The sequence below is a fragment of the Neofelis nebulosa genome, chromosome 4 (assembly GCF_028018385.1).
Source record: "Neofelis nebulosa isolate mNeoNeb1 chromosome 4, mNeoNeb1.pri, whole genome shotgun sequence".
Classification (NCBI taxonomy): domain Eukaryota; kingdom Metazoa; phylum Chordata; class Mammalia; order Carnivora; family Felidae; genus Neofelis; species Neofelis nebulosa.
The window spans coordinates 61,193,299-61,216,684 of NC_080785.1; the positions used below are offsets into that span (position 1 = coordinate 61,193,299).

Below are 23,386 nucleotides of genomic sequence, written 5' to 3' on the forward strand. Positions count from 1 at the left end.
ATCAAGTAAACTCTTAAGTTTTTTAATGTGCTCAGCTTATTTTTTAATAGCTCCACAGTCAGAGGAGGGAACCTAAGGAGACCCCCTTGGGCTTCTAGGAACGGTGAGCAACTAGACACAGGTAGCTGTTGGGCCCCTTGAGCTTGATGCTTTTCTCTCAGCCTCAAGGTTGTGGGTAGGTCTCTCTCAGATCCTGCCTCTCCACATTTTGCATTATGTGCTTTCAGACTTCAAGTATTTTTTCTGGACTGGGTCCAGAAACTGGCCATAGTCAATCTGGGTTCCACTTAGAAACTGCCCCAGGTGTAGCGTCAAACTAAGTCCAACTTAAGCTGGAATTGAAGCCTTAGGTAAGTAAAATTTTGTTTTAAATTTTTGTTTTAACAAAGGTAGTCTTGAATTAAGGTGTCCACAGCAGAGAACTTTTCACCTAGATATACTTATCCATTTATAAGGTACCCTTAGAGAAAAAGGGGTCTTAGCCAAGCACCCAGTATATAGAGTAGAGGGGAAATTGCTTTTCCTTCTCTACAGTTTTTAGTGACCAGGATGAGATCCACTGAGACACCCAACTTGCTCCAGAGCCTGCAGAGGGCATCCTGGGAAAACTGTAGAAGTCAGCAAAAGATAAGAATTCTTGTCAAAGTCACTTCTCCCAAATCTCTGTCTGTGGTGCCAGGTCAAGAGAGAAAGAAAATTTTACATTGCTCCTTTCAGACTGGCAGCTAAAAAAACCATTTGTAAGAATTAGATCTTTGAATTGTGGCTTGTGCATTTTGCTTTTGGGAAACCCTTGGTTGTCAGTCCTTTCTCTGCCTTCTTGTTTGTCTCATTTGGTGTCCTAAGAACTTGACTTACCTTGCTGCCTGATTAGCACATGTGGACTTGTGTGTGTGTAGGCAGATCACCCAACAGGGTAGTGGCACTCAAAATATAGCCAGAGAGGATTTTGGGTTGTACTCCATTTGTGGCTAGGGTCCTACTAGCTGCTGCCACCTGGGGAGCAATTGTCTAAGTCTTTCTTTCTTTCTTTCTTTCTTTCTTTCTTTCTTTCTTTCTTTCTTTCTTTCTTTCTTCTTTCTTTTTTGTGGTTATCTTTGGGAATGGCTCTGGATATTGGAAGCATCATTTGCACCTCTTTGGGGATGCCTCTTATGTCTGTCAAATTTTTCAATACTGACAGGAATATTAGTGTTTGTCTCAGCCGAAACCTGACAAAATATTTGGAAGAATTTTTTAATGTGGCTCTATGGTCTGAAGTTGGCCAAATTGGAGCTGATATTCAGAAAATGATAGAAACTTTTTTTTTTTCAGTTCTCCCCTAAACATCAATGAAACTATGCACACAGTGAAAAAAACAAAATATTTTGAAGCCTTTGTGGTAGGATTTACTAAAACAAAGACACAGAGTTCTAAATCCAGAATATAGGAGTCTTTTAATATCCATCTTAGTTGAAGGTCTTTTCCCTGAGATAAAAGCTTGCAGGTATTATGAAAGATCTGATTTTAGATGATAACAAAAGCCCTTCTTGGAGAAACTTGCATCCTTTCTCTATGCCTTTGAGGTGCCGTCTCCTCTAGGAAGCCAGAGCCATAAGATCTCTCTTTTTTTTTTTTCTCAACTTTTTTTTCTTTTTCTTTTTTTTTTTTTTTTTTGGGACAGAGAGAGACAGAGCATGAACGGGGGAGGGGCAGAGAGAGAGGGAGACACAGAATCGGAAACAGGCTCCAGGCTCCGAGCCATCAGCCCAGAGCCTGACGCGGGGCTCGAACTCACGGACTGCGAGATCGTGACCTGGCTGAAGTCGGACGCTTAACCGACTGCGCCACCCAGGCGCCCCCATAAGATCTCTCTTTGTGTCCATCTGTGTGTTTATGTGCATATGTCTATGTATGTATGTAATAAACGTGTTTTTTTCCTACCTCCGGATGGTATTGCCAAAAGTAATTTGTAAAAATCTTTATTTCATTGGAATAAAGAAAGTAATTGAGAATACTCTTGGGGCGCCTTGGGTGGCTTAGTTGGTTAAGCATCCAACTTCAGCTCAGGTTTGTGATCCATGATCTCGCAGTTTGTGAGTTCGAGTCTGCATTGGGCTCTGTGCTGATAGCTCAGAACCTGAAGCCTGCTTCAGATTCTGTGTCTCCCTCTCTCTGTTCTTCCCTCACTCATCTTTCTCTCTCTCTCTCTCTCTCTCCCTCTCCCTCTTTCTCAAAAAATAAACATTAAAAAATTAAAAAAAATACTCTCAGAAGTGTAGAAACACTAAGCCAAATAGTTTTCAAGTTCACATGATCCAGGATTATCTTCAGTAAACAAATACTAGTTTAAGTTTGTTATTTTAATTAACAAGCATATTTTTAGAACCATCATTATTAAGAGACACTTGGATGGCTCAGTCAGTTGAGTGTCTCACTCTTGATTTTGGCTCAGGTCATGGTCTCACAGTTGTGAGATTGAGCCCTTAGGCTCTATATTGGGCATGGAGTCTGCCTAAGATTCTCTCTCTCTCTCTCTCTCTCTCTGTCCCTACTCTGCTGGTCTCTCTCTCTGTCTGTCTCTCTCTCTCAAAAAAAAGAACTATCAATATTAAACGTAATGCAGGCATACAATATTTATTCTCTTTAAGTTTGTTTTTTTTTTTAACGTTTATTTATTTTTGAGACAGAGAGAGACAAAGCTTGAACGGGGGAGGGGCAGACAGAGAGGGAGACACAGAATCGGAAGCAGGCTCCAGGCTCTGAGCCATCAGCCCAGAGCCCGAGGCGGGTCTCGAACTCACAGACCAGGAGATTGTGTCCCAGGCTGAAGTCGGACGCTTAACCGACTGAGCCACCCAGGCGCCCCAATTCTCTTTAAGTTTATTGCAAGTCAAGTAAGCTCACCTTATCTCCCTTGCAGAATTTCTCAGCAAGAAAGGGAACTTAAGATAATGGTTAGTATTTAATATCTTCATAAAATTTTCATGTGTAATCTAAACATAGTGTTAAGAACAAGTAAGTTAAGTGGATATAATTAAGATAAAAGTTTATTAATGAGCCTTTTGATAATAATTATGTTTTATGGTATGTGTACTTAAAAATAGTTTCCAGAACCTTCTTGCTAACTTGAAACCTTGCAGTTATACTGAGATAAGTTAAATGATGAATATTCATTGAATATCTAGATCATTTCCAAAAAAGATAAAATGTTGAAACATTAATTACTGAATGCAGGTTTATACACTTTGGACTTCCTTTTACTAAGGAACTAAAGACACATGGGTCTCCTAATAAACCCATGTTTTGTGCCACATTGAAAAATTTACTATGAAGAAGGATATACTTCTAGAAATTATGAAATGTATTTATAAAATCCCCAGAATGTTAGCATACCAGACAATCCACAGTTGCTTACTTCTTAGTTTTCATTAGGAATTATGTTTCTAAGGGTTAAAATTCTAATCAGTATATATAAGTAAAGCTATTTAGAAATAATAAGTGTGAAAGGAAACAACTGTGAATAAAAAGTAGATAAGGAGAGGGGCTCCTGGGTGGCTCAGTCGGTTAAGCGGCCAACTTTGGCTCAGGTCATGATCTCGCGGTACGTGAGTTTGAGCCCCGCGTCGGGCTCTGTGCTGACAGCTCACAGCCTGGAGCCTGTTTCCGATTCTGTGTCTCCCTCTCTCTGACCCTCCCCCGTTCATGCTCTGTCTCTGTCTCAAAAATAAATAAACGTTAAAAAAAATTTTTAAAAAAAGTAGATAAGGAGAATAAAATGACTGGTTCTTCCAGAAAGACAAAAAGGAAAAAAAAAAAAAAATTAGGACAAAAACTGAATGGATATATAAAAAGTTATAGAAGGTTTGTGGAAAAGGAATCTTAGGAAAGAAAATTTATGTTTGGTCAAGCTGGCTAAGATTGGAATGGACTTATTTAAGGTTTTAAAAAATGAGTTTTAATATCAAAAGTATGCCAGTGTAGGGGCGCCTGGGTGGCGCAGTCGGTTAAGCGTCCGACTTCAGCCAGGTCACGATCTCGCGGTCTGTGAGTTCGAGCCCCGCGTCAGGCTCTGGGCTGATGGCTCGGAGCCTGGAGTCTGTTTCCGATTCTGTGTCTCCCTCTCTCTCTGCCCCACCCCCGTTCATGCTCTGTCTCTCTCTGTCCCAAAAATAAATAAAAAACGTTGAAAAAAAAAATTAAAAAAAAAAAAAGTATGCCAGTGTAATACTAGAATTTGGTTTTCTCTCAGTTAAAAGAACAACATTTTCTTAGATTATTGGCTGGCCCTTGATAAGAAATTGTAAACAAAGATTTTTCTTTATTTTTTAAATAATCTGGGCAGTAAAGGTTTTGTGTTTTATCAAAACAATTTACTTGGGGCGCCTGGGTGGCGCAGTCGGTTAAGCGTCCGACTTCAGCCAGGTCACGATCTCGCGGTCCGTGAGTTCGAGCCCCGCGTCAGGCTCTGGGCCGATGGCTCGGAGCCTGGAGCCTGTTTCCAATTCTGTGTCTCCCTCTCTCTCTGCCCCTCCCCCGTTCATGCTCTGTCTCTCTCTGTCCCAAAAATAAATAAAAAACGTTGAAAAAAAAAAAAAAAACAATTTACTATGTTTCCCATTGTTTTTATCATGCTTTCAATTACTTAAAAAAAAAAAGAAAAAAAGCCCAGTCTTTTCCATATTTAAAGAGCTAAGTTTCATTCACAACCATGTAATCTTCTGTATTTGTCTTTCACATCTCCTATTGTCATTTTGGTTAAATAGAAAGTTAAGTATTATTTCATAATGTTTTCAAATACCTTTATATGTAATTTAAAAATTTAATAGCAAAATGAAACTGTTGTATAGATGTATATTTATAGTGAGTGATTCAGTAGCAAATAAACCATAATACATTTTAACTAACATCACCATTAAAATATGTAACTCAACAAATGTATGTAGGATAAAAAACATTGGATTTTACCAACATTCATTCGTGAATGATTTCTTTTATGATAGCACAGGGCTATTTTCTTGTCTAGACTCTGTCATGTGATTGTCTAGAGACTCTAGTTTAATGACTTATTTTGTGTGTTCCTTGCCTTATAACTGAATATTTAAATCAATTTATATTATCTACTTTTGCTCACTGATAAATAATAGGTTTTTAAATTTTTTTTAGTTTCTTCTAGAAGTTTGGGTCAAATACAGTACCCCAGGTTCCTGCTTTTACAGGTTCAATTGATTCCGATTGCCAACAGATTTACCAAGGCTTCTGAGTGTATGATTTAGGAGCATTGCTGCTTGTGACGTTAGAGCAAGTTGTTGCAGGGACTACTTACAGTTATCCAAGCCTTTTAATGCTTTGGATAAGCCTTTAAAAAGGCTAATTTGATTTATAATTTAATTTATCATTCTTCTGTATCCAAGGAGGTAATACAGTGCCTGAAACCTGTGTCAAAGTTCTAAGCTTTTGTCTAGACCTACATAGTTATAAAACAGTTTCCCCTAGGAGAGTGTTAATAGTTATTTTCCACATTTTTAGATGCCCTCCTCCTCCCCACATTTTTATCATCCACATCACATGACAGGAGACTGGAAAGAACATTTTCAAGAGAGACAGATTCAATCAGTCTCTACTGAAATCCTCACCCTTTGTCTGGGAACCCTGCCCAATCTCCTTATAAACATTTGGCAATTTGTGACATTTTACATATATGAAGAGAAGATTTCATGTCCCAGTAAATTTCAACACCATATATAATCTCTATCCTTATGTATCCAATAGAGGAAAAGAAAAAAAAAAAATCTAAGAAAACAAGACCAAATCTGAAAGAAGGAAACGGAGCACTGTAGTATTGTAAGTGCAGAATGGCAGATGCTAAAGTATTGGCTAATCCCAGCACTTTAGTATTACAGATTCCCCACGGTAATGAGGGACTCCAGGAGGCCTACAACGTAGAATGTAGCAAACCTTATGAATATATAGAATATAAAGGAATATAATCATGGACTCATTTGCTGTCAATAGCAAAAAATGTTATTTCTTCCTTTGCCTTTTATTAGACTTTTTTTTTAATCTTTGTGTTTTGAATTCTCTTAAAGACCCTTAGGAATAAAGGACCTACATTATTATTTGATTTTATTTTTCATTTTGGTGACTCTTCCATTCAGAATTCATTTTGGCTAAAAATCTTTCTGCAGCAAGGCAGTGTATAAAAATCTAAATACAAATATGCCAGTTGAGTAGCATTTTCTCATTTTTAGGTTCAATAGTAAATTATGAAATTTTATGCACTTTCATCCTGGTATTCTATTCTGAAACAGTTCCCTGAACTTGATGTTGTGACTGCATCTAAACTTCACTCTGCCTCATCCTTGTGAAATCTAGATGGATGAAAAGGTGTGAGGTATGTTTTCCAAATGTCAATATTGGTGTATATATTCTCTGACCCAGAGAGTCTGGTGAGACTGAAGGAACCAGAATCTGCTGAAAATCATAAGACAGTTGTTAACAAATCCTTGATGTTGGAGCATTGAATGAAATTGGAGGGAAACAAGGAGATTGGCCCTGTTTACTTATCTTCCTAAGTATTTAAATTGCTCTATTTCAAAACTATCACTTTGAGTTCTAACCTTTGGGAGCACCTTTTTTTTCTAGGATATTACCATATTATATATCACTCAAATTTTTTCTTCCTGAAACAGGAAATAAGAGATGGAAGTACAATTTTTTTTCATATGTATCGGAAACATAGCAAGAGAGGGAGAGGATTAGAATAAAGACAGATGATGAAAATTATTAAGATATACCTTGTAATTTTGCCTTAGTGGCTGAATAAGACCAATAAAAGTGTTTTATAAACACATAATTCCACCTGACATATTTTTAGTTTAGTTAGCATAATTTCTTATTTTTCAATAGTGGCTTTCCACTAAAAATTCATAATATGCCTTACTCTGCCTTTAATACTAGGTTTCCTTTTCCTGGGGAAGTATTTGCTTTCCATTTCTCCTTCTATCTGGTGTTTATATGTCAGTTGCTACTACCTTACTATCAATGGGTTGCCTTTTGTTGTTGGTAGTAGCTCTTTTTCTAAAATGTCTATAAATCCAGTTCCTGAAAATTGTGTATGATGTTAAGTATTTTTAGTCTTATCCGGAAAATACTCGTGCAGAAATTGCCAACTAAAATTGTATCTCTTTCACAAAGTGACATTTCACAACGTAGTCATATATAATTATGATGGCCCTATATTATGATTCTTTTATGTAATTCAAAATACAATCCAATGTACATTTCCCATTAATTGGTTTTATATAAGACACTTAAAAGATTAATTTTACCAATCTAGGATACGCCAGCATGGTTGTTTATGCTACCCGTCTTAAATGTCTCAATGAATTTTTGTAGGAAAATGATTTCCTCGTCTTTCTAATTAAATTGCCATATATAAGATATTAATGTATCAGGGTGGCTTTTCTGCAGCGGCACCAGACATTGGAGCATGCTCTACTTTTCCGTGTGGTACATCCATATCTTTAAACCTTAGGCTATGCTTTTGCTCCCTTGCTAACATTTTACTCTTATATCACAGTGGGGTTTGTTTGTTTGTTTTTGTACCTTTCAGGAACACCTTCCTGGCAGAATTCATTCCTTCTTTTGCTTGACCTCCCTTTCCTGTCAGTGTTTTGCTTAGACTACATCTGGTCTTGGTTGCGATTCTCACTCAGGGTCTGGTGATCTTCACGGGTTTTGCTCCTCATTAAGGAGCTAGCTTTCTGAAAGGAGGCCATGTGTATGGGCTAAAATCTAAGTAGGTAGGCTGAGATTCGGGAACAGTTGTTTTTGCTTGACTTCTACTCTTTTCACCACTTTTCTGAAAATGGATACATTTCAATTAGAAAAAAATTGGCTTTTCTACCAAAACCAAAGTGTAAACTTTTCCCCTTATGAAATGCCTTATAAACGCTGTTCTTATTCATTCTTCAGTGTATTCAACATAAACACTATTTTTAGATCTTTGACATACTTTGTTTATTGCATTGAATGAAATAATATATTTATAAGGTATATGTTTGTATTGAATGTGAAAAATGAATGTTTTACTTTAGATAATCTGTTTCTAAGCGAATTAATTATTTTAGCCAATTGTTTGCTTCCTTATATGGTTCAGGACTGATTCATAAACCAGTTTTTCTCAGTGGAAAGAGCAAAAAGTACTTGGAAAGCGATTTTTATGTAAATATGCTGAGACAGAAAAAAGAGAAAATAACAGAACTTAGTGTGTTCAGATAAATATAAATTAGATAAAATCATGCAAACAATTGAAAATATAAATTTTGGGTTATATTCAGTTTTCAAATATTGTTAAAACTTTGTGTAAGTGAGATAGAAATTTTAAAAAAGAATTGACTGTGAGTTTTATTAATACTACTTCAAATGTGTAAAGTTATGCTTCCATTTCACTCTTAAAAATTTGTTTTTCCTTTAAGTACTTAGAAGAATTCATTACCAAACTGACTATTTGTGCATTTTAGACTTTCATGGGATAGCTGTTTCAGATGAACTTTAACAGGTGGCATTCACATCATGCATATTCAGGCTTCCCAGTGATGGCAAATGCAAAGAGTCAGGTCCAGACATATAAAAAATATTGTTTTCCTAGACACTTTTCCTGTAATAGGACACATCTCCACCTGGAACAAATCCACACATACTTCAAAGTGTAATAAATCCCATCCAAACTTATTAGCTCTTTCATTTCCTAGACTTACTTCTCCTGTGTTATGTCCTCCTCAAATTATACCACTGCATGTTATAATTCTTAGTCAAAATTGCCTCTTCCTTCTGACTCCTTCCCTACCTTCACACTCACATTGTTGGTAGATGATTTGGTTAACCCCACTGTAATCTTTGCTCTGCCATTCCACTTCTGCTACCCTATCTTTCTTCTTATTACCTTGACAGAGACATTCATTATTGTTAGACATCTGGGTGATTTTTGCTTCCTCCAGAAAGAATTCAAGTTTGTTTCTGGCCTTCTTTTAGGGTAGGAGCACATAACCTTAATCCAGTTAGGAATGAGATATTTGTAGCTAAGTTTATCCATTTGAGGCTGATCTATTTCTAATTCATCCCTATTGCAGGGTGTGAATCTCTGAGCCTCTCTTCATTATTGGAAACAGAACTCTGATTTCTTCCCCCATATTCCACACCTACTTTTAGCCTCTTCAGTTTATAGAGAGTTTGCTGAGCTTCTGATCCTGTCAGTTACTCATTCAGCTCATCTAGCCTTTGAGCTAATGCTTAGACTCAGCAAATGGTTTAATATTGAAGAACCAGTAAATACCAGAATTATTCATGTTCACTTTCCTCCTCCTAAGGACTGAGGCTGATCAAGTCCTACCTTTCTCACTCTCTAATGTCTTCAAACTTAAAAGAAAAATTTTAATGTAAGTGCACATAACATAGAATTTACTCTTTTTAAAGTGAACAATACAGGGTCATTTAGTACATTCATAAAATTGTGCAGCTACTCCTTCTACCTTGTTCCCAAATATTTTATAATCCCCACAGAAAATCCTATAACCATAAAGCAATTACTTTCCATTACTGCTCTCACCTTCCAGCTCCTGAAAACCATCACTTTTCTGTCTCTTTCAATTTACCTATTCTGGGTATTTCATATGAATGGAATCGTATAATATGCAAACTTTTGGTCTGGCTTCTTTCACTTAATATGTTTCCAAGAGTCATTTATGTTGTAGTATGTACTCATACTTCATTTTTTTGGCTGGATACTATTCCATTGTATGTATAGATCCATTTTGTTGATCTAGTCATCTATTGATAGACATTTGGGCTGTTTTGACCTTTTGGGTATTGCAAATAGTGTTGCTTTGAACATATATGTCCAAGTATTGTTAAGTACCTGTTTTCAGTTCTTTGGGGTATATACATAGAAGTGGAATTGCTGGGTCACGTGGTAATTCTATGTTTAACTTTTTGAAGAATTATCAAGGTGTTTTTTACAGTAGCTTTACAATTTTACATCCTTACAGCAATACATGAGGATTCTGATTTCTCTACATCCTTGCTAATAGTTATTATATGCTGTTTTGTTTTTATTGTTTTTTTTTCAAATAGTAGCCATTCTAATGGGTGTGAAGTAATATCTCCCTCTGGTTTTGATTTGCATTTCTCTGATGACTAATTTTGTGCTACTTTTCATGTGATTCTTAGTCATTTGTGTATCTTATTTGGAGAAACAGATCTTCAAGTCTTTGACCTCTTTAAATTGGGCAGTTTGACTTTTTGTTGTTGTTGAGTTGTAAGAGTTCTTTGTGTATTCTGGATATTCTACACTTCTAATATAATAGGATTTGCAAATATTTTATTACATTCTGTAAGTCACCTTTTCATTTCTTTGCAGTGTCCTTTGATGAATGAAAGTTTTCAATTTTGATAAAGTCCAATTTACCTCTTGTTTTTCTCCTTTGGTCATGCTTTTGGTGTCATATCTAAGAATCCACTGCCAAATTCAAGGTCATGAAGAAACAATCTTATGTTTTCCTCTAAGAGTCTTAAGGTTTTAGTTCATATGTTTAGGTTGTTAGTTCATTTTGAGTTATTTTTTTAAATATGCTGTAAGGTAGGGATTCAACTATTCTTTTATATGTAGATATCTGGTTATTTCAACACAGTTTTTTTTTATAGTTTCAAAGTTTATTAAATTTCAGTTAGTTAACATATAATGTAATATTAGTTTCAGGAGTAGAATTTAATGATTCATCACTTACATCAGCACAGTTTTTGAAAAGACAGTTCTTTTCCTATTGAAAGATCTTGGCAGTCTTGTCAAAAATCATTTAGATACAGATGCATGGGTTTATTTCTGGACTCTCAATTATCTTCCATTGGTCTAGATTTCTAGCCTATGTCAGTACTACACTGTTTTGATTACTGTAGCTTTGTAGTAAGTGTTACTAATTGGAATATAGGTTCTCCAACTTTTCTCCTTGTTTTTCTCTATTGTTTTAGGTCTTCAGGGTCTTTGTAATTCCATATGAATTTAATATGAATAATGATATATTTGTAGATCACTTTGAGTAGTTTTGCAATCTTAATAATATTGTCTTCTAATTCATGAACATGGGATGTGTTACTCTATATTTCGGGTTTTTTATTATTTTTTCAGAAATATCTTTTCAGAAATACAGTTTTCTCAAATAGAGTTGTTTTGAATAAACTTTATTACTTTATTTTTTTTTAACGTTTATTTTTTTTTGAGACAGAGAGAGACAGAGCATGAACGGGGGAGGGGCAGAGAGAGAGGGAGACACAGAATCGGAAGCAGGCTCCAGGCTCTGAGCCATCAGCCCAGAGCCCGACGCGGGGATGGAACTCACGGACCCGTGAGATCGTGACCTGAGCTGAAGTCGGACGCTTAACCAACTGAGCCACCAGGCGCCCCATAAACTTTATTACTTTAGAGCAGGTTTAAGGTCACCATAAAACTGAGAAGAAAGTACAAAGAGTTCCCATATACGGCATGCCTCTCCCCACCTCACCCCACCTTAAAATCCCCACTATTAACATTGGCCACCATAGTGGTACATTTGTTACAATGGATGAGTTTAAATTGTCATATTATTACCATTTAAAGTCCATAACTTACGTTAAGGCCCACTTTTGGTGGTGTACATTCTGTGGGTTTTGACAAATATATAATGATCTATATCCATTTTTATAGTATCATACAGAGTATTCTCACTGCCTCTGTGTTCTGCCCATTCGTCCCTTTTTCTCCCCAAATCCCTGGCAACTACTGATCTTTTTATCACCTCCATAGTTTTCTCCATTTTGCCTTTACCAGAATGTCACATAGTTGAAATCATACAGTTTGTAGCCTTTTAATACTGCCTTCTTTCACTTGGTAATATGTGTTTAAGTTTCTTCCATGTCTTTTCATGAATCACAATTGATTTACTTGTTCTCCTTTTAAAGGACATAGGACATAAATGTGATAGGCTGTTTTTTTAAAAAAATTAAAACCTTCTGCTCTGCAAAAGACACTGTTAACAGAATGAAAATGCAAGCCAAAGATGGAGAGAAAATATTTGCAAAACACCTATCTGATGAAGGACTTGTATCCAAAATATACAAATAAATCATACAATTCAATAATAAGAAAACAAACAACTGAATTAAATATGGATAGAAGACCTGAACAGATACCTAACCAACAAGATATACAGATGACAAATAAGCATATGAAAAGATGCTCAACATAATTTGTCATTAGGAAATTGAAAATTGTGACAGTGAGATACTACTATCAGATATTGTATACACTTATTAGAATGACTAAAATCCAAAAACACTCACAATAAATGTTGACAAGAATACGGAGAAACAGGAATTGTCGCTTATTGCTTGTAAAATGCAAAATTATCAATAACCATTTTGAAAGGTTGTTTGTCAATTTCTTAAAAATCTTAACATAGCCTTACTGTATGACCCTGCAGTCATGCTCCTACATATTTATCCAATCGAGTTGAAAATTTATGTCTACACAAAAAGCTGCATATAAATGTTTATAGCAGCTTTATTCATAGTTGCTAAAACTTAGAAGTAACTAAGGTGTTCTTCAATAGCTGAATGAATAAATAGTGGCTCATCCATATAGTATGTTATTCAGTGACAAAAAAAAAAATTAGCTATCAAGACACACACAAAAAGAAATGGAGGAAACTTAAATTCATATTAATAAGTGAAAGAAGCCTATCTAAAAAGACTATATACTGTAAGATTCCAACCATACTATATCCTCCAAAAGGCAAAACCATAGATGCAGCAAAATGATCAGGGGTTGCCACAAGAAGGGGGGAGGAAGGAGGGGTGCATCACTATAGTAAAAAAATGGGGTTTGTAGGGCTATGAAGCTATTTTCTATGATGCTGTAATTAATGGTGGATTTATAACATTACATGTTTTTAAAACTAGAGCTATAGAACACAAAGTGAATTTTAATATAAACTATGGATATGTTAACTAAACATAAATGAATACTAAATAAAATAAAGCCAGATATAATTTTGCATTAGTACTAATCAATATTCATAGAATTTTGTTTTCAATTATTTTGTGCATTTAATTAAGCCCTATTTCTAATCTAATATTTGTACCTTTCTCCTGTGTTTGTTTACCAATGTCCCACTAATCACCAATCTCATGCTCTATCTCAATTTTTATTTTCCTCTGACACTCTGTAACTGTAAATATAGTGCAGCAATTTGGGCACCACTATTTGCTTTAAATTATATGAAAGTGCTCTAGTTTTCCACTTATCTCTCCAATATATTCCCCATGGTCTCTGCTTGGTCCCTGCCCACATAAATGGAGCCCTGCCCTTATCTCATGCTCATTTTCTCTATCACAAAAGTCACTTTTGTGACTTTATTTGACAATTCTATGTAGTTGAATGTTCATCATTGTCTTATATTTAAATTACTGACTTGGATATTTGAAAACTTGCTATAAAATTCTTCCTATGTGATCTTTCACCTCAAAATTCAGCATATTTAAAATTAACATTTAAAAATGATGAATTTGTCATCATTTTCCAAAATGGTTACCTTCTAATTCCACTGAAATGTGCTCTCATTGTTGTAAGAACTTGGGTTTGAATTGTTAGAGTAATTATTTCAAATTCCCTTTTTCCCCATAGCTAAACTCCCATTGTTTTAGCTCTTTTACCCATTTCTTTCATCTGATTCCCATCATCTCTACCAGGTTCTGACCACCTCATAACTGAGGCCATTGCTAAAGCCTGCTAATTGTCACTATGCTTCTACCATTTATTCCTTCCAACCCATCTGTCAAATTCTGGTGAATTGATTATCTGTTAATACCATTTTCACACATCAGTTTTGCTTCAAAAACACAAAATTCATTTGTCATAGGCTGGCATTCATAGTCTTTTATAACTCAACACTTAGATACCTCTTCAGATTTAGCTCTCAGTACACAAATGCACCAGCCCCACCCAGCAAAACACAACTATTGATTTGTTCACAGAACTTGCCTATAGGAGTTTAAGGTACACATTCCCGTTTAATGTATTTTGTTCCCATTCTTACTTTCACCCAAATGTCAGCATCCCACTCATATCTTACCTTTTATCTGCTCACTTTTCTCAATTTCTATAGCTTTTATGATTTTACTCTTACATTTTACTGTGGATCATCTTTTTATGTCCTTTCCCCACAACACGACTGCAAGTTCTTGTCTGGGATGGTGGGGGTTTATTGTTCCCAGCCCAGATAATGGCTATAATTTATATCCCGGGGTTCAGTGTTTTCTACATTGAATGGTAAACGTCAAGCCAGAAAAAGTCAATAAGGGAAAATACCACGAAAGAGTTTTCTCTTCTGAAGGAAATGTGGAATGTTTTGACATTTGTTTATTCAAAAATGCTTATTGATATCTTACTCTTTGTAAGAACCAGGACTGAGTCTCAAGATACCGACAATGAAGAAAACACTTTGAAGCTTTTATTAATTAATATTCTAGGCATACTGCATTATGCATTTTCAATTTCCTGGGACCTATGCCTTAAAAAAAATATCAGGCATATGCTTTGTAAATATTTGCATGGTTGGGGGGCGGATCCTAGTACCTTAAAACAGAAAGAACATTCATTAGGGAAAAAAAAATACTTAAACCAGAGCCATATGTGTCCTTCCCTTTGTGGCCATATTATGCCAAGGAGATAGGTCTTTAACTCTGTTTTATACATCAACACAAAGAAGTTTTTTCCAGGCAGACCACAGGCTATGCCAAATTGGCCACAGTGAAATCTAGAGAACAGGTCTTCCTATGTTACAAATTTATAAGCCATGAGGATAGAAGTCATCCAATTATCTCCATTTTCGGAGGTCATAATGTCAATATTTCTTTCTGCTTTCTCTAACTTACTTTGAAATAAGTTTGCACTTTTTGGTGATTAATGAATTATAATTATGATTAATGAATGATACTAAAAATAATGAATTATGTATAAATCATACTCCATTGTTTCAGTTCATCTGAAATTTCTTGGGATTTTTACATTTGCATCAACCAGAAACTGGTTATGCAACAGAGTACAGTACTTCTTTTCAGCAAGACTTAGAAAAAAACATACCCTTTAGGTTTTTGTTGAAAATTAGAAATTTGTTAATTTTGGATTTTTTATATCACTACCTGCACCCTGGTAATTTAATAAAGATTGCAAAAGTTCAGAATGAATTCCTTCTAAATCCTCTAAATTCATTCTAAATTAAGGTTGATTGGCAACCTTAATAATTACATGGGATCGTTAAATCCAAAGATGGTAATATCAGCCTCTGCTAATAATCACTAGAACCACAGTTATATCAAACATAACTACAGAAGTAGGGAGAAAAAGAAGAAAAAAAAAAACACATCAAAGAATAGACAGAACATACAGAAAATATATATCAATATGACAGACTTAAATCTATATGAGTAATTACAGTAATGTTCTCTGTAGCACACTTATCAGGAAGCATTTGTCAGCTCTAATGTAACAGCAAAGCCAAATAGCAGTGTATGCCTATAGTAAATACACTTAAAATATAAAGATGCAAATAAATTAAAAGTAAATGGGTAGAAAAAGATATCCAATGCTAGCATTAATCAAAAGAAATCTTGGGGCGCCTGGGTGGCGCAGTCGGTTAAGCGTCCGACTTCAGCCAGGTCACGATCTCGCGGTCCGTGAGTTCGAGCCCCGCGTCAGGCTCTGGGCTGATGGCTCGGAGCCTGGAGCCTGTTTCCGATTCTGTGTCTCCCTCTCTCTCTGCCCCTCCCCCGTTCATGCTCTGTCTCTCTCTGTCCCAAAAATAAAAAAAAAATTAAAAAAAAAATAAATAAATAAAGTGGGTGTCTTGTAAACAGTATATATATGGATCTTGTTTTCTTATCCATTCTGTTACCCTATGTCTTTTGATTTGAGCATTGAGTCCATTGATGTTTAGAGTGAGTACTGAAAGATATGAATTTATTGCCATTATGTTGCTTGCAGAGTTGGATTTTCTGGTGGTGTTCTCTGATCCTTTCTAATCTTTGTTTCTTTTGGTATGTATGTATGTATGTATGTATGTATTTTCATTTTTTCTCCCCTCAGATAATCCCCCTTAAAATTTCTTATAGGGCTAGTTTAGTGGTCACAAACTCCTTTAAATTTTGTTTGTTTGGGAAGATTTTTATCTCTCCTTTTATTTTGAATGACAACCTTGCTGGATAAAAAATCATTGGCTGAATATTTTTCTGATTCAGCACATTGAATATATCTTGCCACTCATTTCTGGTCTGCCAAATTTCTGTGGATAGGTCTGCTGCAAACCTAATCTGTCTTCCCTAGTAGGTTAAGGACTTTTTTTCCCTTGCTGCTTTCATGATTCTCTCCTTGCCTGAGTATTTTGTGAATTTGACTATGATATGCCTTGTTGATGGTCAGTTTTTGTGAATCTAATGGGAGTTCTCTGTGCTTCCTGGATTTTGATGTCTGTATCTTTCCCCAGGTTAGGAAAGTTTTCCGCTATGATTTGATCATAATAACCCTTGTGCCCCTATTCCTCTCTCTCTTCCTCTTCTGGGACCCCCTATGATTCTGATGTTGTTTCTTTTTAATGAGTCACTGATTTCTCTAATTCTTAAATCGTGCTCTTTTGCCTTAATTTCCCTCTTTTTTTCTGCTTCATTATTCTCCATAATTTTTTCCTTTATATCGTCGATTCTCTGTTCTGCCTCATCCATCTTTGCTGCCGCAGCATCCATTTGTGATTGCAGCTCAGTTACAACATTTTTAATTTCATTCTGGCTATTTTTTACTTCTTTTATCTCCACAGAAAGGGATTCTAATCTATTTTCAACTCCAGCTAGTATTCTTATTATCGTGATTCTAAATTCTGATTCAGATATCTTCCTTGTATCTGTGTTGGTTAAGTCCCTGGCTGTTGTTTCTTCCTGCTCTTTCTTTTGGGGTGAATTCCTTCATTTCATCATTTTTAAAGGAGCAAAGGAATTAATGAGGTAGAAAAAATTAAAATTAAAAAAATTAAAATATAAAAAATTAAAATAAAAAACTACACACACACACACACACACACACACACACACACACAAAATCAAGTAAATGATGCTAGATCCTAGGTGTGTTTTGGTCTGGGTGCTGAAAGTGGCTTGATAGATTAGAGAAAAAAGGGGGAAAAAAGAAAAAAAGGAAATTGTTTGAAAAATGAATACACTAAAGCAGACTAAAATGAAATGATGGAAGTAAAATAGAATTTGAAAAAATTTACACAAAAGTAAAGTATATAGTAGAAAAAATTAAAGAAAAAATATGTTTTATAAAAATTAAAAATAAAATAAATTTTTTCTCTTTCTGTATTCAAGAAAAAGAAACAAAAAAGAGAAAAAAGAAAAAGAGGAAATAATCTGAAAATTTGAAAAAGTGAATACATTGAAGTAGACTAAAATAAAATGATGGAAGTAAAATAGAATTTGAAAAAAATTTACACAAAAGTAAAAAATATAGTAAAAAAATTAAAAATATTTTTAATAAAAATTGAAAATAAAAATGATTTTTTTCTCTTTCTGCTGAATTCTGTAGTTCAGGTTGTGCAAATTGTTGTGTTAATCCTCAGAGCAGTTTTCTAGGTGTGTAGGATGGTTTAGTGTTGGCCTGGCTGTATTTCATGGATGGGAGACACACAAAAAACTTCCATGCTGTTCTGCCATCTTGGCTCCCTCTCAAGAAAGATATTTTTTACATGAAGACAAGGCAAAGGGAATACTTTTTTATCCACAGGCGAGTCACCACAAGGAGGAAACTGGCTGCTCAACCGAAGTCCTGAGTGGGCACGTCCCTACCTAGCACAATTTTTGCCAGCAGTTTTACCCACCATTGTTTTGCACACAGTGAAAAAGACAAATCATGCCTCAGAGCTACTGTGATATAGTTCTGACTTTTCAGCTCCTGAAAAGGTCTTTAAGAATCACGAGGTTTTGCAGACCACATTTTGAAAAATGTTGAAAATGATTTCATAGACTAAAGATAGAAAAAAAAAACTGAGGTCCTATAAAGACTTTGTTTTTTGTATAAGAAACAAACAAACAAAAAGAACAATTAAAAACACCTGGGAGGAAAAAAAAAGGAAACGAGTAAATTATGTTCTAATATGAAGCAAACTAAAATGTGGAAAGATTTTAAACAGTTGAGAGAGTGTCACAACTGTTTGATATGTGTATGATACTGTATGCCAATAACATTTTTCTTTCGGAGTCCAAAGTTTCTGACATTGGAACATATGCAAAGGAAATATAATTCTTATATATTTTTTAGCCAGGAGTGAATAATACTTATATAGTTGTACAATTCAGATCTTGTTTATTTATTTCCAACCTTTAGAATAGACAAATCATGTGGTACTTGGTTGGGATTACAAACTCAATTCATGTTTTAACATTGTGTGAGAGAAGAGCTCACCAAGGACGGGATGTGTCGACAGAAGTACATTGGCAGGAAAGGTGGAGGCAAGATCAAGGCTCTTAAAAATTAAGAGGCAAGAGATACCATTGAACAAGGAACACAGATTTAAATAAATTACTTAAAGTTACAGTTGCAATGCAGTATAAGCCTACAAATGGTGGCGTTTAAAGGAGAAGACTCTGAAGGAGTTTGATGGCATGAATAAACTAAATCTTCAGCTTTCAGGGGAGTTGATCAATAATTAACTGTTGAAACTGATAAATCAATATTAGAGTAGAATAGTCATGAAAGTAGCCTCTAACAGATTTAAAATTATACAGAGTAGAATTCTGTTTCTAGGAAAATTGGACTGAACTAAGGAGGAAGAATAATGCTTTTCTTTTTTTTTAATGTTTATTTTCTTTATTTTGAGAGAAGGAAAGAGAGAGAGGGAGGGGCAGAGAGAGAAAGGAGAGAGAGAACCCCAAGCAGGCTCCGCATTATCTCTGCAGAGCAGACATAGGGCTTGATTCCACAAACGGTGAGATCATGGCTTGAGCTGAAATCAAGAGTTGGAAGCTTAACCAACTGAGCCACCCAGGCACCCCAGAATAATGCTTTTCAATATCATGTCATCTGTAGTGTTTTCTTCAAATAAAAGCACTGATTAAATAAATAATTATATAAATAATGTCTATGTTACACATTAATGTGTGCTTGATATGTAGTTATGTAAATTCTTTACATTTAAAATATATTTATGTGGTATAGAAATATAATTACAAAATATATGATTATTAAATTAGTTAAAGTAAATAAGTAAATAAATATTTTACTTGTGGTTTAATTCCTATGTGTTGCTCATCCCTCATAATGAAACATGAAAGTTTGATCTTGAATTTATAGGCTTTGTTTATTCTCTATATTTTAATGCATAATACAGTATCTAGCATATGGTGGGTGCTCAGTAAGTACTGAGTAAGTGTATAGATGCCATGATATTGTGGTAGTCCCAAAGAATACTGTGTTTTGTACTTTAAATAATTTCATCTGATACAACTTAACTTTTCCTCACCTACCGTTCTAGGTAATTCTAGTGTAAAATAAGACTCTAGTCTGGTGGTAAGTCTGTAGAAGAATTAGAATTAGAGAAGAATTAGAAGGGAGTAAAACAATGTTTTTTGAGTGCCAATTCTTAGCCTCATGTATCATTTTATTTAATCTTTACCACATCCATACGTATGAATTATGATAGCAAGACAAATTGCAGTTATCTTGCCTCCCCTACTTGACCAGTGCTGGACAGATGGAAGAATCTCAGTAAACAGTCATTGAAGAAATTCATTGGAAGTTAAAATTATGTTAGTGAGAAATAGAGGAAGCAAAGCATCAGAAAGGTTAAGCAACTTTTTTAGAGTTAACACTGGAACTAGTATATTGTTCGAAATGTTCACGTGGCCAAGCACGAAACCTGCGGATCCATGTTATGTCCTAGTCTGGCACTAGAAACAGACTGCCAACTCTGTGTGATAGTTCAATATTGTGGGTTTTGCTTTTTAAATTATCTAGTTTTATTTGCTTTCAAGGAAAAGACTTTGTGTCTGATCCTTAAATGATCGTTTAGCATGAGAATGACGATGTCAGTTCCACCAGTGATTAACAGGCTAATTCCTAGTAGCTACTTTCCTAGACTCCACTACAGTTTTATGGGTGGAAAGCTATTGGCATTGAGTACCTGATTTTCCCATAAAGAAACTTCCAGGAAATTGAGGTACAAGTGATAGTAGCTATTATATTTAACATTCTTACAATGTCTATGAATCTGACTGCCTAAATTTTATCATGTAGCATGTTAAGGAATGAGATTAAATTAAGCCTTGATTTATCATTGACTTAGAAGCTTTACCAAGCAACTGAGTTCAGTCATGATGTCCTAATCCAGACATATTCCATTTTCTGTTAAATATGTCCATGCCATTTTTTAAAAAAGTAAAACACAAAAACCAAGAGAAAAACCACACCTAACCTATGGATGCTGGCCAAAATGCAGCTTTTGATTTGGCATTCTCTGTACCAAGAGTCTGTGTTGTACTCAGTAACCAGACTAATAATAAATGTCACATAAATCCCTAAAAATAGACCACTGCCAGTTTTTATATAGTCTGCAAATGGTTGGAAAAACAATATTAGTCAGTCTTTCAAGGATGTTCTCTTTTTTGTTAGCTTGTTTTAATATTCCAAGATAATGTTAGATGATAGAAATAAATTGCATTGGCTCAGTTCTGAAAAGCATTTCAAACCCAATAAGTGGCTGCTGATTTCACATTGTTCTGTCTAGCTTCTTTCCGACTTATACTGTATGAGTTGTGTTTAGTTCAGGTCCAGTATTTAGAAAGTCAAACCAAAAGCATGTGGGTATTTTCTGGTTTGAAGTGTGTGTGGATCAGGAATAACCTAGAGAAGAAAGAAAAAGTCCGCTTTTAAAGTAGGTTAAGTTGCTGATGCCACTCAAGTCTAATGGATCATTAAGTCTTATAGATATTGCAATAATTACCACCAAATAGAATGTAAAAGGTATTTAACTTTTTTAATGTTTATTTATTTTTGAGAGAGAGAGAGAGACAGACAGACAGACAGACAGACTCTGAGAGGGAGAGGAGCAGAGAGAGGAGACCCAGAATCTGAAGCAGGCTCCAGTCTCGAGCTGTCAGCACAGAGCCTGATGTCGGGCTGGAACTCACGAACCGCGAGATCATGAATTGAGCTGAGGTCAGATGCTAAACCGACTGAGCCACCCAGGCGCCCCAAAAGTAAAAGGTATTTAACGTAAAGCATTCTGAAGTTATTATGTAGGAAAATTTTGATTTTTTTTTACTTTGCAACTTACATTTTAAAATATTCCTACTGTTTGAATCATACTTCACTATTTCATTGTTCACACCCTCCTCAGCTGTTCAGTAAACTACATTCTTCCTCCTCCTTGTTGCCCTTTTTTACATTTTTGCTAAGGCACAGAACATATCATAGCCCAAGGATGGGCTCGCATGATTGTCATTAATACAAGTGCAGTCTTCTCAGAGTTAGATCCTTTATCTTTGTCATCTTTAATGCAGAATGATAGTCAAAAAAACCCAAGTTGTGTTTACCTTCAGCATAATTATCTTTGACTTTGGTTACTTTTCAAATTATAAATATGACCTTGAATAATTTAGGTCTGATAACCAATTCTCTCATTTTTCTGATAACCAATTCTCTCATTTGTAAAGTGGGATAATATATGTCTCATAAGATGAAGATTAAATAAAATAATACAGTATTAGTTAAACTTTAGTCATGTGAGTATCAGTTTTGAAAATTTTTTGTTAGATCAATTATTTATTAAATGTCATTAATGTCACTTAAAAATTAATATGATTTTTAAAGAAGAAACCTTATATTATAAATATAAATGAATACTCAGTAATATTTTCTATAATGAGTAATTTAAAAACTAATAACAAAAATAACTGTCATTAAATATTTAACATTTAACAAAAATAAGGGCTTAAAAACAAATAGTAAAAATTTATTTATAAAATGCATGACTGAGAAAATTTCCTTAATGAATAAAGGAAAACTATTAAAAATCAGTTGGCAATGAGCTTAGTGAACTCAGCCTTGGACTCAATATTACTTTCTGTAGGATGAATATGAGGTTCTCCATCTGTAAGAGATTTCACTGTTTTTTCACTCTTTGATATCATTTAGCATAGGAATACCAAATGACGGGCACCTGGGTGGTTCACTCTGTTTAGTAGCTGACTCTTAGTTTCTGCTCAGGTCATGATCTCACAATTAATGAGATCCCGAGTCAGGCTCTGTACTGACAGCCAGAACCTGCTTAGGATTCTCTCTCTCCCTCTCTCTCTGCCCGTCTGCCACTTATGCGCCTGCTCTGTCTCTTTCTCACTTGAAATAAATAAACAGGGGCGCCTGGGTGGCTTGGTCAGTTAAGCGTCCGACTTCGGCTCAGGTCATGATCTCACGGTCCGTGAGTTCGAGCCCTGCGTCGGGCTCTGTGCTGACCGCTCACAGCCTGCAGCCTGTTTCAGATTCTGTGTCTCCCTCTCTCTCTGCCCCTCCCCTGTTCATGCTCTGTCTCTCTCTGTCTCAAAAATAAATAAATGTTAAAAAAAAATTGAAATAAATAAACAAACTTAAAAAGGAATACCAAACAATATGTATATGCAGCAGGCACAAATATTGTATCATGACTCAGATTGTCATTTAAAATATTAATAGAGGTGGATAGGCTTACTGTCTATGTAGGTGAGGCACAATGTTTATTCTTTTACCTCAAGATATGTTTATTTATAAGAAAGACACCACCTATCTATTTGAAGACTTTCAGAAAGATTCAGTGTTTTAGAGGTAAAGTATTAAGTACCCAAATTGACAAATATGCTTTCTGAGAAAGAGGACAATCTAAGAAAATTCAAAAATTTTTTCCAAGGAATATTACAAATAAATTTAAGAAAACGATACTTAAATAGACTGATAGTTTAAGCAAAGATGTCAAATCTTTCTTATCTTAAAAGAATATCAAAAAAGGCAGATTGAGGACAGAAAAAGACTAGTACAAATCATGTATTAATGAATTTTATCATTCTTTGTTGATGTGTAATTATATAGAGTGCCATATTACTTTCAGGTGTAAAATGATTTAACAATTCTTTACAATACTCAGAGCTAATCAAGGTAAGTGTACTAATCACCTTTATGTATTTCACCCATCCTGCCCCCCACCTCCCCTCTAGCAACCACTAGCTATGTCTCTTTTTTTATTTGTTCATTTTTGTTTTTTGAATTATCCATATGAGTGAAATCATTTGGTATTTGTCTTTC

The 23,386-nt window shown here is 35.0% G+C and overlaps 1 protein-coding gene across 6 annotated transcripts in view; it reads left to right on the plus strand.

The window, feature by feature from the left end:
* The window catches only part of AGMO (alkylglycerol monooxygenase), a 377,151-nt gene that overhangs the window by 7,213 nt on the left and 346,552 nt on the right, over positions 1 to 23,386 (plus strand). Inside the window, exon 1 of one of the 6 annotated variants that reach the window (XM_058724923.1) lies at positions 6,291 to 6,373. The exons of the other annotated variants lie outside the window; for them this stretch is intronic. The gene's annotated coding sequence lies outside the window, so the exon portion shown is untranslated. Of the gene's footprint in view, positions 1 to 6,290; positions 6,374 to 23,386 lie in introns of those variants that run through there. 6 annotated transcript variants of the gene reach the window in all.